The sequence below is a fragment of the Panthera uncia genome (genome assembly GCF_023721935.1).
Source record: "Panthera uncia isolate 11264 chromosome A3 unlocalized genomic scaffold, Puncia_PCG_1.0 HiC_scaffold_11, whole genome shotgun sequence".
NCBI lineage: Eukaryota > Metazoa > Chordata > Mammalia > Carnivora > Felidae > Panthera > Panthera uncia.
In genome coordinates, this window is record NW_026057578.1 from 5,282,075 (window position 1) to 5,297,025 (window position 14,951).

Here is a 14,951-nt window from a genome sequence, read left to right on the forward strand (position 1 = left end):
GCACAGATTCAGCCCGATTCTGCCTGGTGGCACTTTGGGGTCACCCACGTCCACCTGCCGGGGGTCTAACCTGCAGTTCTTCTGCAGAGGGTCCGTGGGCCTTCATTCTAACCAGGAAAGCCCAGGACACCCCTAGCTTCTTTCTTGTGAAGCCTGTGCTCTGACCTCCACCCCAGGTGGCCTTTGGTTCGGGGCATGAAGCGGCCCACCCTGGCTCTCGTGGGTGTGGGTCACTGTCCAGGCCCCGGGACAAGCTCAGAAGCACCACTTACACTCCAGCCTCCCGCGGATCAGGCGGGGCTGGCCCTCCCCTGCGGGCTTCACTACCCGCTGGGCTCCTCTGCCCTGCCCGCTGCCCCCACTGTCCACCGAGCTGCTCCCGGGAGCGCTTTCCTAACAAATCCCGCCACGTGTACCTTCGCCCCTGGGCCACGGCAAGCAAGGTGAAACTGAAAGTCTAGAACATCACTCTCCAACGCGGTAGCCCCTTGCCCCCTGCAGCCGTGCACATTTACATGTAGATTACTCAATGTTACGTAAAACGGAAAACTCAGACCCCCAGTTGCCCTGTTGCGGGCGCTCGGTAGCCTTTCGTGGTGGTAGCTGCGGTCAGAGAAGAAAGAGCATTTTCATTATCAGAAGGATCCATGGGGCGGTGTTCGCCCAGCGCTCAGGAAAGGCGGCAGGCCTGGGGGCTGGGGGCGGCGGTCACCGGCCTCTACGGAGGGCGGATGAAGGCACAGGACAGCCCGGCTTCTGCACGCACGCGGCCATGCTCCCTCCGGCCCCATCCAGAGAGCAGAGGGCGTTCCGGAAGATCGGTCCAGCCACAGCGAGCCTGCCTCTGCGTGTGAGCTTGGAACCCCTGCCTTCCGGCCAGACGAAAAGGATCACGGGCGATAAATGCAAACCCAGAAGGAAAGATGTATAAGCTCCCCCGCTGGCCTGTCAGTCACACTATTGACACACATGTGGTTTGGGAAGGCGGCCTCTTTCTCATTCCCGAGAGCTGACTGCGCCCGCGTCCTCGTGCTGAGAGCGGCCACTCTCCCCGCCGGCCCGAGTCTGCGTCGGCAGGTGCCATCAGCGGGCACGGGGCCGCGGCCTCAGGATGAGGGAGGGCGTGCTGGGGTCTCCGCGGTCACCAGGCTGTTTCCGGGACAGCAGGTGGGAGCTCACAGGGGGCCAGGATCGGAGGCGACCACTCAGCGTCTGCGGGTAACCGGCGTGTCTCGGAGACTCAGATGCTTCCCGTCTGGCAGGCGGTTCTCGCAAGCCCCGCCTCAGCAAACCCCCGGTGCGGGCACTGGATGAGACGGCACAGGCGAGACAGCCGCCCCCCTGGCACAGCGTAAGCACTTCACGGATGGTAGCTGCCACCCACGCTGCTCCATAAAAGCGTGGTTCACGTGCGGCCACCTGCCCCCCCCCCCGAGAGGCCCCCGAAGTCCAGAACACAACAATGCTACTTTAAACGCACAGATTCAGATCTTCTAGAACATTCCCCCCGAAACAGACACCTTCCCCGTGGAGGAAGCGATGTCGGGGAGAGGACAGGCGCTGGGCATCACACCGCCCAGTGACGCTGGGTGGCCCTTTCACCTGTGTCCCAGTCCCTTCGGTGACCGTGACGATGCCCCCTCAGGGCAGGGTGGGAGGGTCAGTGTGCAAACCACCGGGCCTGGGGTGGTGCTTGCTTACAGAATTTCCCCAGAACTTTCCTGCAAGAAAAGTTACAGAGTACGGGAGAGCTGGCCTCTTGGCACACTTGCCCAAGAGAGTCCCCAAGAGGAGCCCCACGGGAGGGGGCTTGGAATCTGCTCTCTAACCGAATCTGCAGCAGAAAACCCCTCGGGCCGGAGACAGTCCTGGCCTCGCGTGGGTGTGTGGGCACCGGGCGGGTGCAGGTCGGTCACGCAGACGCCTCCATGGAAGGATCCGAGGAGAAGCGTCCGTCCGTGGCGGCTAAACAAACGTCACCGACTCATCCCGCCGACACGCAGAGCCGCCCTGCTCTCCTCCGGCCAGGCTGGCCTTGGCGGCTTGCTCCCAGCATGGGGAAAGGCCACAGTCTCTGGGGCATCTCCTTGTTCTTTCTCTTGGATCACTCAGGCTCGGATCAGATGCCGCCACGTCTCCAACGGTCCTGGGGTGAGGTCCTCACGACGCGGAACTGAGGCCCCATGCTTCCCTCTGTTGTGTGAGCCCCTTTGACCTTCCAGCCCGGACAAGCCTTCAGATGGTGCAGCCCCGGCCCACGTCCCGACTGCAGCCTCACGGGGGACCCCCCACCCAAACTGTGAGACGGTAAACGTCTGTGGTTTCGAGCCACTGACCTTGGGGGACCTTTGTCGTTGGACAGCATTAGATAACTAATGCAGGCCTTCAGCCGGTTGAACGAGTGCATGTTGGTTTTGTTCTTACCTGGTTTTTTTTTTTTTATGTTTATTTATTTTTGAGAGAGATCGAGCAGGTGAGGGGCAGAGAGAGAAGGAGACAGAGGATCCAAAGCAGGCTCCACGGTGAAGCGGAGAGCCTGGTGCGGGGCTCGAACTCACGAACCGTGAGCCGGTGGCCTGAGCCAAAGTCGGACGCTCAACCGACTGAGCCAGCCGGGCGCCCCGAGTTCTTACATGTTCATGAGACATTTAACCTGAAGAGTCGTGTGGTGCACGTTACTGGCTGCCTACAAGTTACCCCTGCCCTTTTCCTCTTTCCCAACTGAATCTTAATTTTGTTCAGGTATCGACCATTCCCGGGCACCTCTGTTCTTGGGGAAAGCTGACCCAGCCATTGGCCTGGCTAAGCCAGTCGCAGTCATCGCATCTCCCTCGCCAGGAACTGGTCCCCCCGGCGGCATCCTGTGTATGAGGGGAGCCTGAGAACGAAGCCAACACGTGGAGGAGGGCAAAGCCAAGAGCCTTGCAGCATAATGGAAGCAGAGCCTTGATCGCAACATGCCTGAAGCCCTCCCTCTGGGCTGCCCGTTACGTCAGATACCAAGTCTCTTTTTTGAGTGAAGTCGTGTTTAGCGTTGGTACTTCCGTGCATGCCGCTAAATGATCTCTTCCCTTCGTTTAACGAAGGTTCATTAAGCAACCCCCTGTGCCAAGACGCCACGATATTCATCACTGAAGAAGACAGACTCGGGGCCTGACCTCAAAGACCTACAGTCCAGGGGGCCCTCGGCGACCCTCAACCTTTTCCCATGTAACGGACGGTGAGAGACCAAAGCCATTCCACTGACCTTGACCACAGCCAAGACCAAAGTTCATGGCTGTGGAGGTGACCTAAGACCAGAAACACCCTGAGTCCTCCAATACCTGTGTTGGCGTTGGGGACACAGGTGCAGGTCAGCCCCCGAGAGCCCCGAAGGAGAGGCTCGCAAGAGGCCTCCGGTCCTCGCGTCTCTGAGCACAAGCTTCGAGCCAGACGGTCCCGGGCCCACCTTCCGCCACCGGCATGAGACCCCGAGGAGACAGCCTAACCCCGCCCGCCGAGCCTCGGTCTTGCCATCTGTAAGCTGGGGCGGATATCGGGCTCTACCCGGAGCGACGTCACAAGGTTTACGTAACCACAACCTAGCGGCAAGGGAAGCTACGGGAAAGGGAGGATCTGGTCTGCAGAGCTTGAAGGGAGACGTGGAACCCGCCGAGATTTACACCGTGGGGGGCTCTCGCCCGTAACAGAAGGGCTCAGGCTCTGGCCCGTCCCGGGAATGCGCCCGAGAGAATGGCACGCGGATGCACCGAGAGCCGCGCACGGAGTCCTCGCGGGGGCACCACGGGGAGCCGCTGGGCACAGCCCACGTGCCCGTCGACGGCCGGAGGGGCCAACACACTGCCGTCTGCTCGTGCCATGAACCGCCGCGGCGGGCGCAGAGCTTCTGGGCCTGAGCCGGATCCTTCTGTGCCGGGGCGTCCTGGGCACCACCGGGGGCTGGCAGCATCCCGGCCTCTCCCCCGCTGGATCCCAGTTGTGCCGATCCGAAATGCCTCTGGGTGTTGCCCCACGACCCCTGGGGAGGCATCCCCCGTGGCTGAGAACCATGGAGAGAAGGCGGGAGGGCGGGAGGGAGGTGGGGCAGGGGGAGCAAGGCCCCTTGCAGACGCAGGGATCAGTCCCCAAAACGCGCGGGAGAAAAGCGAGACACAGAAAAGGACCCAGAGAGCGTGTGGCTCCGTGCGTATGCGGTTCAAGAACAGGCAGAAACTGACCGATGGGGACTCGGTCGGAACTGTGGTTACCTGGGGAGGGGTCCCTGCCTGGGAATGGGCGTGAGGGTCCTCTGGGGTCCGGGAGAAGCTTCCATGCTGGACACACACGTAAAACTTCATCAAGCTGTACAAACAGAATTAATTAAGTTTACTCGGGGTTTGTCAGACCTCAATTAAAAAGTACTTACAGAAGGGAGGCGGCCGCCCCAGCCATCTGTCTCCCGGGGTCGCCTCTTCATCCCGGAGCCCGCCCTCTGTCAGATACCCGGCCATCCCCACCTGACAACGCTCCCGTCTCCTCCTCCTGTCCCCCCACCCGCCTCTCCTCTCGGGGCAGCAGCCCCCGACCCACACCCACACCCACACCCACACCCCGCAGCCCAGGGCTCCCACCTGAGGGCAGAGAACGTAGGGATGTGCGTGGACATCTCCACACCCATCCCCAGGGCGCCAAATAGCCCGTGGCCCGTCTACGCAACAGAATAGCACGCAAGGGGCAGGGGCCGGGAGGCCGCTGTGCGGTGACGAGGCGGGGTCGTCCGAGGTGCGGGCCTCAGGGAGGGCGGGAGAGGGCAGAGCAGCGGGTGCAGCTTGTGCCGCCCCGGATGTGCAAAGAAAAGAGGCTGGGGATCCAGCCCATGCCTCTGCGTGTAGACAGTCTCCACTGGGACGCGCGAGGGGGAGCAGCGGGAGAGGGGCTGGGGACACGGTGGGGAGGACAAGGCGCTTCAGGAGCACTTTCCATCCCTGTGCACACCTTTTCTCTCCCGTGTGTCTGTGTCGTAGGCTCAAGGAAAACATCTATAAAAATTAAACGTGAGAGAATAATTAGATGAGCACAGCTGTGGAAAGATGCCAAGACATTGTTTCCAAGCTCCCGTTTTGCTTAACGCGCAATCCCCTTGAGAGACAAAACAGAATGATAAACACACAGCCACCCTCCTGCAGGTCCCGGAAGGACACACGCCGAGCTGTGGGGAAGTTTTTTTTACCGGCAACCCCCCGCCCCCCCACCAGGCTTCTGAATTTTTTTAAAAAAAATTTTTATAAGGAGAATCTTTGCAAAACGCTTATGGAAATGTTTTGGGGGTAAGAAAACATATCAAACAAGAGGCATCATCGTACAGCGTGATGTGTGCGAAGGGGGAGCCTGGGGCGGCATGAAGCTAGAAGCGGGCAGCTGAAGTTGCTGGCAGTCAGGGAAGGCTTCCTGGAGAAGGAGGCATCTGAGCTCTCAGAGGATGTCTCCCCTTGCGTCACGGAGGAGGGCCCTAGAGGGGACCTCTCTGCTTAGTGTCACCTGCTTCTCTGCCCACCCGGCCGCACCCGCCTCTCCTTCCGCCGTCAACACCACTGACAACCGCCGGGCCGGGATGAACTGAAGGAGCCATTTGCCTGCATCGGACTCTGGCCTTACTTTCCCCTCTTTTCCCTGCTCTGGGCATCTGCTTCCTTCGTAACAATAAATTCAGACGAATCCCTAATCACTACTTTGTGCCAAGGGCTGCTGGCACGTGTTATTCACCTGAACTTACTACTAAGATCAATGTTCCAGCTCTACAGACAAGAAAATGGAGGCACAGAGAGGTTAAGTGACTTGTCCAAGGCCACACAGCCGGAAAGCGGCACGGCCGGGATCTTGAGCCCGCACAGACCCTTACCCTCCCGCCGGGCTGTCCTTCCGTGTGCTCATTCTCCGCGCACCCCCACCTGCCCCCGTCACCCCCACGTCCTTCCCTCGTTGCATCTCTCCGCCTGTCCCCCCCCTCCCTCCCTCGCCGCAGGGCTGCCTCTGAGGAAGGTCAGCTTCTTCTCGCAAAGTACGGTTCAGCTGCGAGGCTTCCTGAAGGCGATCCACCCCTGAAACCCTTTCAAATGTATTTACCTAATTCAGATCTCTCGGGAGCCCGACATGCTGGGACAGTTCGTACGTGTAACCAACACGCACAGCCGGCCCAGCCCATCCAGGCAGGGCGGCCCCGTCCCCGGAGCAGCGCCCTGCCGAGCGCGGGGCGGGGGACCCAGGTGACCAGAGCAGCCACCACCCCCCCCCCCCCAGCCCCCTAGAGTCGGGCCCAGCCAGCTGCGTTTCCGGCCGATGAACCTGCGGCTCCGAGCCGCCTTTTAATTAATTCCGTGTCTCAGGCAGCCGGAGCACGTGGGCAAACTTGTCTGATTCCACCGCGAGGCCCAAGCACATCCCAGTTTGCTTTCTAAGAATAGAAGCGGGAGATGGGGGAGGGCGGAGGCCGGGATCTAAAAATGAATTTGCAGCCCAGAGCAAAACAACCCAGTGAGGAGAGGGGAGAGAAAAGCAGTGCACGCACCGGGCGCCCGGCGGGGGCTGTCTGCTGCCCTCCCGGGTGTGAATCGCAGAGCTGGCAGTCTGCCCAACTGTCTGGCAAGGATGGGGGTGGGGAGGCGCTGCTCATGTCAGGAGAAGGCGGCTGGGGACGCCCATGGGAGTCTGCATTTTTTTTTTTTTTTTCTGGGCTGGTTCGCTCTTCCCAGCAGGGAGACCGTAGGGTGACTCACGGACCTGCAGACTGGGCTGGGGGGGAGGGGTGCAGGAGCGCCCCAGATGTGGCACAAAGTTTCAGGAAATCGGGACCGAATGCGGGGGGGGGGGGGGGGGGGGGAGGTGAAGGGTGAGGTTCTGCCCACCTCCCCGGGGAAGGGGAGGGAGAAGAGGAAGCCCGAGCCTGACCGATCAGGGGGATACTGAGGAGGCGATTGGGGTGGCCGTCGTACTCAGCCGCTAATAATGACAGAATCAGGAACACCGACAGCAACAAAATCACAGAGGTTTCACTCGGTCCGTCGCTGCTGTGGGTACTTTACCTAAAACCTCTCACCTGAGCCTCACGAAGCCATGTGTGGTGTAAGCTGTTCTTGCCCCCGTTCTGCTGATGAGGAAACCGAGGCCTGGGAGTTTCCTCCACATCCCAGGTCACGCGCTCGGGGAGGTGCCCACCCGGGTCAGGACGCAGGTGGCCCTCCCGCACGGCCCAGGCCAATCTCCGCAGCAGCGCCTCCTTGAGGACAGTCCCATGTCTGCTTGTCCCTGGTGAAGGCAGTGCCGTCTAGGCGTGGCCGGTGTCGCCCGGGGCGGGCGTCCGGGCAGGTGTGAGGTTATGAGGGGTCTTTGGATCCAGCAGCAAAGAACCAGATGCACGGAGAGGGATCTTCCTTTGTGTCCTCTTTCAGCCTTTCCAGTGAGATCTGCCACGGAGAAAGTCCACGCTGGGCACCGGCTCGTCCTTAACGCCCCCCGGCACTCGCTGCCCCCCTTGGAGTCGAGGGAGCCGACCAGCACCCGCCTCGAAGCCCTGGTTTGTTCTCTTTGTGTTTATTTTCCCTTCTTTAAGGAAAGTGACCCAGATCTTCCTTTTAACCGAGCGAGGTAGAGTTCACTTTTGAGATAAACTCGGTTTTAAAAGTGAGTCGAACACTTTAGAGACAAATACTGAAATATTTATGGATGAAATGACATGGTGTCTGGGACTCACATCAAAATAATCTGGACTTGGGGGCAGCGAGTAGAGATACAGAGGAAACAAGACTGGCCAGGAGTTGAAATTTTCTGAAGCTGCCTGATGGCTATTCTATTACAGTGCATTATACTCTAAATAATTTTAATTTAATTCTAGGCATGTTTTAGATATAATTTTATATATTCTATCATATGTTACAGACAATGATACATTAAATGATATATATTACACAGTTTCATATATTTAAATAATTATATGTATTATAGTATAATATCTTTTACATTATATATGGGATAGATACATTGCATTATATTATTCAAGCTACTTTGGTTAAAATTCTCCATAATAAAAAGCGGGTTTTTTTAATGCTATATAAAATTTTTTTTTTTTGTATTTGAGAGAGAGAGAGAGAGCGAACAAGCTGGGGAGGGGCAGAGAGACGGAGACAGAATCTGAACCAGGCTCCAGGCTCCACGCTGTCAGCACAGAGCCCGACGCGGGGCTCGAACCCATGAACCGTGAGATCGTGACCTGAGCCGAAGTCAGACGCCCAACCGACTGAGCCACCCAGACGCCCCTAGAAAATTGTTTTAAGTTTATTTATTTTGAAAGAGAGAGAGAGAGAACTCTTGAGCAGGGGAGGGGCGGGGGGGAGAGAGAGAGAGAGAGAGAGAGAGAATCCCAAGCAGGCTCTACACTGTCAGCACGGAGCCCGACGTGGGGCTCGAACTCACGAACCACGAGATCATGACCTGAGCTGAGATCAAGAGTTGGGCGCGTAACCGACTGAGCCCCCCAGGCGCCCGACCATATAAACGTGTTTAAGTAAGTTGCTTTAAACAAAGCAGCTGAGTGACGGTGTGAGGGGTACCAGTCAGGGCAAAAGCCGTGACGGTGAAGTTCAAGCGTGTGCAAAGCTGGGACACCGTGTGTTTCCCACGTTTTCAGGCTTGTTCTCCTTCCTTGGGAAGCAGGTGTGGCGAGAACCCCTGTTCCCTTCTGGGACCTCCTCCCTCTGACTGTATGCTGGGCCCCTGCTGAGGGCGGTCGTCTGACGCCATCCTCATAGGCCTGCGGGGCCAGGGGGCGGGGGGAAGTATCGCCTTTTTATCCTTTCCCTTCAATGACATAAAAGTGCCAAACTCGCTCAGATGAGTCCCATCTGGAGATGGAAATGCATCAGGAGTAAACAGGGCTGGATGGAGGGAAGGGGTGTAGCAGGGCTCAGTGCCGGGGTCACTCTCAGGCCATGCTGCAGCACCCCCCCCCCCCCGGAACCCCACGCTCAGAGCTTGGTGAGAAGCAGGAGTGGACAGGCCTGCTGGTCTACCCGGAGCCCAGCCCTAGGAAGGGTGCACCCGGGGAAGAACCTGAGAGGCTCTGGGCTTTGCCCATTGGCCAGAAAGGACTTCACGGAATAGAGACCATCAGGGGCCTTTGCCCCCTCCGGCCTCGCCCAGGCAGGGCTCCAACTGTAGCTGCAAACCACAAGCAACAGCAAAATGCCCCCAGGCTCATGGGCATTCATTCACGTGTTCATACCCTCATTCATTAAGTTATTTCATGATGTTTCTTTTTTTTATTTTATGTTTTTTAACTTTTATTTGTAACCTATTTTGGAGAGACAGAGAGAGACAGAGCGTGAGCAGGGGAGGGGCAGAGAGAGAAGGAGACACAGAATCCGAAGCAGGCTCCAGGCTCCGAGCGGTCAGCACAGATCCCAGCTGGGGGGCTCGAATGAACTCACCAACTGTGAGATCATGATCTCAGCCGAAGTCAGACACTTAACCGACTGAGCCACCTAGGTGCCCCGTCTTCTCCTCCTCTTCCTCCTCCTCTTTCTTCTTCTTAATGTTAATTTATTTTTGAGAGAGAGACAGACAGAGCGTGAGAGGCGGAGGGGCAGAGAGAGAAGGAGACACAGAATCAGAAGCAGGCTCCAGGCTCTGAGCCGTCAGCACAGAGCCCGACATGGGGCTCGAACCCACAAACTGCGCGATTGTGACCTGAGCCGAAGTCGGACGCTTAACTGACCGAGCCACCCCGGCGCCCCTGATTTTTTTTTTTTTTAGAGAGAGATAGAGGGACAGAGAGCACTAGGGGCAGGGGGAGGGGCTGAGGGAGAGAGAGAATCCAAACAGATTGCACGCTCAGCATGGAGCCCAACGCCCAGCTCGGTCCCACAACCCGGGGACCATGACCTGAGCCGAAATCAAGAGTTGGGTGCTCAACCGACCGAGCCAGCCAGACGCCCCCATTCATTAAGTTATTTAACGAACGCTTTTTAAGTATACCTCCTGTGGACTGGGGATTGTTCTAGAAGCTGAAAATGCAAGAAGGAGGATGACATCTCCCAAGGATGATAACACTGCCACATTAGGAGAACACGTTCATTACCTCCATTTTCAGATGGGGAATCGGAGGCATTCACTCAACGGGCCGGGCGAGAAGAGAAGAAAACCCAGACGCACAAACAACCTAGCTGACCTTGACTGAGCACTGACTACATCCTGTGCCCTAACCTTTCCCCAGGAAACGGGGCAGGTAGTAGACGCCCTCTGCACCCTGAGCTAGGAGTGGCTCGAGATTTGCTGAGGTCACCCAGCTGGCATGCGGCCAGGCGGTAATTCCAATCCGACAGACTCCTGGCCCCTGGGCCGTGCCCGGTGCGTCACACATCAGGGACTCGAGAACAAGGCCGCCAGCCTCATGCTACGACGACCGCTTGGTAACTGAGAAAACCGACACACAGAAAGAAACGGACACGGGGAGCGCCTGGGTGGCTCAGGGGGTCGGGTGTCCGATTTCGATTCAGGTCGTGATCTCGCAGTTATTCAGTTCAAGGCTACGCTCCCGCCGTCTGGAAATCCTCAACCTCTGGGCCGGGGGCGCGGGTGTGAGCATTCTGCGCCGGTTCAGGAGGAGGAGCCAAGCCGTCCATGCGATCCGGCGACATTGTTGCAACCCGGATGCTGAGCCGCGAGGCCGCATCCCCGCTGTGTGGGTTTGGCGGCCGAGAGCAGCCCGCCAGACGCACCTGCCTCTCGGTCGCCCGGACCCCACCCGCACCCCCTCCACCGCATTCTTGGCGGTTCCTAGACCAGGTTCCTCTTTCTGAAAAGCCTGAAGCGGGCCCTCCTCTCGAATGCACGTGCACATCTCCCCAGCCCTGCTATTTGATTTTCCCAAACTGGACACACCTCCTCCCAGCTCCGGAACGTTCCTTCTAACCTTCCAGCCACCTCCTTGGGTAGAGAGAAGCGGAGAGGCCTAATTGGGGTGTTTATGATAGGCGGGAATATTACTGAGGCACTTAAGAGGTTATTAACAACTTTTATGAACCTCATTGTTTAAAAGCCTGCCATGCTTAATCATTTTAGCACCATTAAATCAGTATTAACAACAATCCTGTGACTTGCGCTCCAAAATGTCACCATTTGATAACACTCGTGAAATGCCGTGCCTTGCAAAATCTGGGCAAAACAGGTGAGCTCCCAGCTTCCCCCGCAGACACGTGTGCTCAGCTTGGCAGGCCCCGAATTTAAAGGGGGTGCTCCTCCTACCTGGGGGCTCAGACTCTGCTCCCCATCCTGCTGCCTCCCACACATTCACCCATCACTAGGGCACGTCTGGGATCCTGCTGGAGACCTTCCTGAAAAATCCCCCCCACCGAGCGCCCGGCTTGGAAGAACAAACATGCTGGGAGGTAGGGGAGGGGCCTGAGAACAATAGGGCACCCGCCCGAATCGAATTGTGCAAATCAAGACCCGTTTCTTTTTCATGCTTGTCCAACAACAGAGACGCTTGTCGAGTAAAAAGTGTTGCCTCTCTCCCCATGCCCAAGTCCCTGCTCTGCTCCTGGAAAGCTGTGTGACCTTGGGCAAGTGACTTCACTTCTCTGTGCCTTCATTGTCTCACTTGTAAAAAGGGCATCAGCCTAGCACCTCCCTTGATAGTCTTGTAAAATTAAGGGAGAGAATCCTGTGCGTACTCAGCACAGTGCTTAGCACCTAGTTGATGCTCGATAAAGTCTATTACCTCTTAAATTCCAGGTAAGATTTTTAGCAGGTTGGGGTGTATCCTTGCAGAGTTTGGTGCACCCAGAAAATACATCTGCAGGCATGTCTCCCCAACTTTGGTTTTCATTGTCCTTTACAAAACTGCAACCATCCTATTTTATACGTCCCACATCTCCTCCCTGCTTTCGGTGCTTTTTCATGAGGCGGGAAGTCATGGAGAGCCTTCTACCTCAGGGTTTACTGATGGAGCAAACTTTTTCTGGAAAGGGTCAAATAATAAATATTTTAGGCTTTGTGGGCCATCTGGTCTCTGTCGAACCTACTCCACCCTGCCATTGCAGCTGGAAAGCAGCCATAGACAATATGTAAACAAATGGCTGTGTTCCAATAAAACTTTATTGACAAAAGCAAGCCTTGGGCCACGGAGGGCCAGAGCACTACTCCAGCCCCACCCTGTGAAGAGCTCCCCGGCATCCCCGAGCAGCTAACTGTTACTCATTCAGGTCCCTCTTGCCGGGCATTTGGTGGTTTCCCAAATTTGACTTTGCAGATGATGCTTGTAGGTCTCACACCCAGGTCCCTGGGCCCCTGGGCCAGCGGATGCATTCCTCCCATTGGGATTGCCCGATGGTGGGGGAGGTGCCCCTTGAATGTTTCCAAGTCGTGCTCTGAATGCACGAGGCATACCCTGGTGCAAAGAGAAGATGGAAAGGCACGTCGAGGGATCGGTTGCTCCCACTCGGTTATTTTCTGGGCAAAGGCAGAAACGATTCTAGACACGTAACCTCCTCAAGTTCACCGAGCAAGGTGGAGGGGAGTGAGGAGAGTTTCACGAGCGGGAGCTCGGCCCCGGACTGATGGACACAGCCCCCACCTGTGTCCGCTGTGACCCGACTCTAACCATCCTCCACGGTCCGTGTCGTCTACACTGCCAGGTTAGGGGACAGAGGTTTAGCAAGTGGATGGCAGAATACACTGAGTCATGGCCCGCACCTGTAGTCATATCTCCGTATAATTTATTTTAATTTTTAAGTGGTTGTCAAAGCGTAAACAGCAGGACCCTTCCCATACAAATCAGGACAACGGCATCTCTTGAATATTCGGAAGGCAGAGCGAAGGCCCACGTCCTTCAGTCAGGGCATAGCCTTGGGTATAAGACCATGTGGATTGGAAACCCAGCGCCATGAACTTGGACAAGCTGCTGACGTCTTGGGGCCTCGGGGTCGTCAGACGCAAAGTGGTGATAGTGTGCTTCCTCCTTCTCGAACTCACTTAGGTCTGGCCCGGCTCGGGCCCCTCACGGGCCGGATGCTCTCCCTGCACTCAGCTCCTTTCCCAAGGAGCCTCGTCACCTTGCTTCTCTGGCCTCCGCTCAGGGGTCTCATCCTCGGGCAGATCCTCCCAGACCTGCAAACCCAAAGCCCCTTTTGGGCTCCTACCCCTTTCGGAGCCTCTTTCGGCCTCCCCAGGAGGACCCGGATCGGGATCCGCTAAGGTCTGATGTCACGTGACGTCTGCCCGTTTACTCTCTCCTCCCCCCCACCCTCCCCCACTCACGACGGCCTCGATCAGTCTGTGAGGGGGCGGAGCCAGGATTCGAACCCAGCTCCTCCCACCAGAGTGGCTCTCTTCTCTGCCCCCGTATTTCACCTTCCTCCACCCTAAACGGGGTGACAGTGCCCAGGCCCCGGGCCTGTCCGAGCATCGGCTGAGTCTGTAAGGTTCGCGCAATGCCCTGCGCAGGGCCCACAAAGAGTCAGCCGTTGCTGTGTTACCACCATCCTCTTCCCAGCTCAGGACTCCGCCCAGTAGCCCCAGGAGGCACCGTCCGGTGTGATTCCCATTTTATAGATGGGCAGACTGAGGCACAGAGAGGTTAAGAAACATGCCCCAGATACGACAGTTGGCGAGGCAAGGGCCTGGATTCGCCCTCACACCCTCGCCTCCTAACCCCCACGGGGCGCTGCCTCTTGGGTCCACCCTTTGAGGCAACAGGTGCTCCCGTGGGCGCCTATCCCAAGGCAAGAATCAGATGGTTACACACCGGGCAACGCGCAGGGGTGTTCTCCGCAGCATCACATATGAGCGATGAAACCTGGGAGCAACCTAAGTGTCCATCCACGGGGGGATTGCTCAAATAAGGAATAACGCAGCCAGCATGGATGCTCTGCCACCAGGAAAGACGGGGAGAGATCTATATTCATTAGCACGGGAAGTGCGACAGCTACGTGGAGAAAAGCAGCCACGAAGCAGCATTCTCAGTGTGATCTATTTTTGCTTCAATATATTGAAATATGCGTGTGTGTGTATTTTATATATACATATATATGTGTGTGTGTGTGTGTATATATATCCCCATGTGTGCAAATATGCATAGAAATGAGGCTAGAAGAAAAGGCATCAAAATGTTAAAAGTAGTGTTTCTGGGCAGTAAGATTCTGGATTCTTTCCACTCTCCGTCTCCTTATAATTTTCTGTTTTCTCTATTTTTTTCCCATGAGCATGTATTGCTTTTATAATTGGGGGCGAGTGGAGAAGTAAAAAAACGATTTGGCTATTTTCATTTTGAAAAAATGTACAACTTGCTTTCTAAAGCGCCTCACGATAAGTCACGGGCACCGCGCTGGAGTCTCAGATCTCCATCCAACCCTTCCTGATCGTGGCTGCACTTGTTCTGAGGGCCGGAGACCTCATGACTTAGCCAGCCAATCCTCTAGGGACGTCAAAGGGATGGGCTGTCACTCCCGCGATTCCTTGTGGATATGGCGGCGCTGACGGCCATCACTCCCCTGCTCACGTGCTGGTGTAAGACCCCGTGCTGCTGGCCCACTTGCTCTGGACGCTTGTTCTCCCCACTGTCTTTGAAGAAATAAATGGCCGAAAGTCTCAGAGCCCCGAGGGAATCGGTCCCATCAGCAGCCCGAGGGACCTTGGAAGCCCATGCTTTCCCAGCCCCACACCCTGATTTCGGATGAGACCGCAGTCCCAGCCCATGCTTTGATCTCAGCCAGCTGTGACGTAGGAGCAGAGAGGCCAGCTGAGTCACGCCTGGACCCCTGCCCCACAGAAACTGTGAGATACTGAATGTGTGTTGTTTTCAGCTGCGAAATTTCTGGTCACTTGTCGGACGACAATAGACAACTACAAGAGATTCATTCATTCATTCATTCATTCATCCAACGCAGCTCTGCTAAATAGGATTGCTAGATATCATAAATGAA